Source organism: Lucilia cuprina, chromosome 5, assembly GCF_022045245.1.
Source record: "Lucilia cuprina isolate Lc7/37 chromosome 5, ASM2204524v1, whole genome shotgun sequence".
Lineage (NCBI taxonomy): Eukaryota > Metazoa > Arthropoda > Insecta > Diptera > Calliphoridae > Lucilia > Lucilia cuprina.
Window position 1 is genome coordinate 45,522,133 of NC_060953.1, and position 3,622 is coordinate 45,525,754.

A 3,622-nucleotide genomic window follows, 5' to 3' on the forward strand; every position below is an offset into this window, starting at 1 on the left:
TATATATATATATAGATAGATAGATAGATAGATAGATAGATAGATAGATAGATAGATTGATAGATAGATGGATAGATAAATAGATAAATAGATAGGTTGATAGATAGATTGATAGATAAATAGATTGCTATCCTAAAGGTCTTATTTTTAATTGTAGTAAAAACATAATCAAGACTCCTGATCAATACAACGTCAACATTGAAAATCCCCAAAAAAACTACCAATTTAAATAATACTCGGGACTTTAAAAATCGAATTATGATTTGCTTGTACTTGAAATATTTTTTTGGAAAATTTCATATTCCTAGGTTCTCTCTTCTGGACCCTTTTATTACATCTACAGGTTCCAAAATAAATATTATTTTTGGGCTCTGCGATAGATTTTTAAAAAAATCATTACACTCATATTTTGCCTAATGAAGGATATAAAAGTATGGTGGAAAATCGTTACAGGTTTAAGGTGCCAATATTACGCTAAAAATCTCCATAAATTGAAATCCCAAGTTTTTCTAAAAAACGTTACATTGAATATAGCTGAGACATGTCTTACAAACTGCGTCATCATGTAGCCAGTAGCTAGTTGGACCTAATCTTAAATACCCTCCACCAGTCAACTACTTTCTATTTTAACCTATTTAATTTTTATAAATTTTATATATTTTAAAAGTAGTCCATATATATAAAAGCGTAGCGTTACTGACTGACTGATTCATCATGATTTCATGATTTCATGATTCTAGGTTCAGCCGTTTGGGCTGAACCTAGAATCATGAAATTTTGACAGAAGACTTGTTTTTAGATATATAGATCCACTAAGGAGGGATTTTTGGAAATTTGTACATTTAGGGGTAATATTAGTGATAGAAAAAAAATTTAAATGCACATGTATCTACTATTAAAATAAGCAGATGGGTGTCTGTACTTTTTTGAAAATGTGTAACAAAGGTGATTTTGGTACCTTTTGTGGCCCTTTATAACTTTTTAACTATTAAACAAAATACAACTTTTGTAAATGTGTTGAATACATCTCCAAAAATTAGGAGACACCTGTTTCGTACTTTTTTAAAATTTAGCCCTTTTTGGGTGCAAAAGGGAGAAAAGTGAATTTTTGGTACTTTTTTTTAGCACATTAAGAAAACTTTTTCGGTTTATTGAATTATTCCTATTAAATTACAGACTAACTCTGTAATATTTATTGTAAAAAAATTTTTGATATTTCACTGGGGAAAAAAGTACCAAAAAAGGGAAAAAACGGGATTTTAATTTTATATTTAAACTCATTGAGTCTTTTTTTATAAAATTTGGGAAAGCAGTTAACTTTCTCACACAAAATAATAAATATTATTTTCGAATTCGAGTACTAAGGCCTGTATAGGACCAAATTCAAGTAAATTGTATATTACTTTTTGAAAGCTCTATTTTTCTAGAACAAATGAATGCAGATTTGAATCGTTTGAGTTTTATCTGTGATATATAGATTTATATGCGGAACATTTTGTAAACTTAATTCTCGAAAAAGTATATTTCTAAGCGAAAAGGGAAAAATTCGTACTCTTTTTATTAGTACTTTCCACTTAGGTAAAATTTATTCCACTTTTGTTACTAAATGGAAGCTAAATGAATGAAACTAAAAATACAAGTTCCTTACTGAATGCGAATTTAATCACGTGATATTGAACGTATAAAACTGAAGCATTAAAAAAATATTTAATCAATTTTAATTTTCTTTAAAAGTAAACAAAATTTTGTACGTATTTAATTAAAGTTAGGGTAGCGAAGCACCCAGGGTATGCTAGTCATTTATAATTGAGTAATTTATGTATTAACTTATTTCATTGGATTACATACATACAAAACTTGAAATCCCCAATTTGGATACAAATCCCCACATCTGGCGACAATGAAAGAAGGTCTTTGAAATTCTTGCCTTTAGTTCTTTTCTTTATTTATATATTTTTTTTTAACCCTAAAAGTATACTGCGGCTGTTGGTATTATTTTTGATTTTGAAATGTTTGTACCCATTTAAAAATTTTAAATTTTGGTACAAGTTGTGCTACTAATTGATAAATTTATATAAGATTGAAGTATCAGTTGCTTCCACTACATTCCCATTAAATAATAGGTGAAATACTACCCGAAAGTTCTAGCTAAATTGCAAATGTTTTGGTTACACAGATCTAGAAGTTTTTATAGTAAACGATTATTAATATAAAAACTTCCATAAATATTTATTTTATTAACTTAAATTATATTTTAGTTATTTATTTAATACGTTTAAATTAAAATACAATTATGAAGTAATCTAATAATAACAATAGAAATCATCAAATGTTTAATGGAGGTATTTGTAGCAATAAATTTAAATGTTTTTGTATTAAATTATTTGATTAAACGAAATCTAGGAAATGTTTTTGTTTTTCAATTTAATAAATAGTTTTTCCCATTACATTAGAACTTTTTTTTTATAATTTAATTAAAATTTTAAAAAAAGTTAAAAAATAAAACTTTTAATCTAGAGAATATATATTACTGTGGAGTTGACTATAGACTCTATAGTCTAGTTTATAAATTAGTATATAGTCTAGTCTATAGTGTAGTCAATAGTCTAGTCTATAGTCTAGTCTATAGTCTAGTCTAGTCTATAGTCTAGTCTATAGTCTAGTCTATAGTCTAGTCTATAGTCTATAGTCTAGTCTGTAGTCTAGTCTGTAGTCTAGTCTATAGTCTAGTCTGTAGTCTAGTCTATAGTCTAGTCTAAAGTCTAGTCTATAGTCTAGTCTATAGTCTAGTCTATCAGTACGGGCTGTAGGTACCCTTGAAAAATTTCACACCTCCTGCGTACCAAAAAAAAGTCTACAGTCTAGTCTACAGTTTAGTCTCTAGTCTATTCTATAGTCTTGTCTAAAGTGTAATCTATAGTCTAGTCTATAGTCTGGTCTTTAGTCTAGTCTATAGTCTAGTCTATAGTTTGGTCTATAGTCTAGTCTATAGTTAAGTCTATAGTTAAGTCTATAGTTAAGTCTATAGTTTAGTCTATAGTTTAGTCTATAGTCTAGTCTATAGTCTAGTCTATAGTCTAGTCTATAGTCTAGTCTATAGTCTAGTCTATAGTCTAGTCTATAGTCTAGTCTATAGTCTAGTCTATAGTCTAGTCTATAGTCTAGTCTATAGTCTAGTCTATAGTCTAGTCTATAGTCTAGTCTATAGTCTAGTCTATAGTCTAGTCTATAGTCTAGTCTATAGTCTAGTCTATAGTCTAGTCTATAGTCTAGTCTATAGTCCAGTCTAGTCTATAGCCTAGTCTATAGTCTAGTCTATAGTCTAGTCTAGAGTATAGTCTACAGTCTAGTCTATAGTGTAGTTTAGTTTTAGTTTTTAGTACGTGGAAATCGTGCATGCCAATCAGTACGGGCTGTAGGTATCCTTGAAAGATTTCAAGGATACCTACAGCCCGTCTGTCTATAGTCTAGTCTATAGTCTAGTCTATTTTCTAGTCTATAGTCTAGTCTATTTTCTAGTCTATAGTCTAGTCTATAGTCTTGTCTTTAGTCTAGTCTATAGTCTAGTCTATAGTCTAGTCTATAGTCTAGTCTATAGTCTAGTCTATAGTCTAGTCTATAG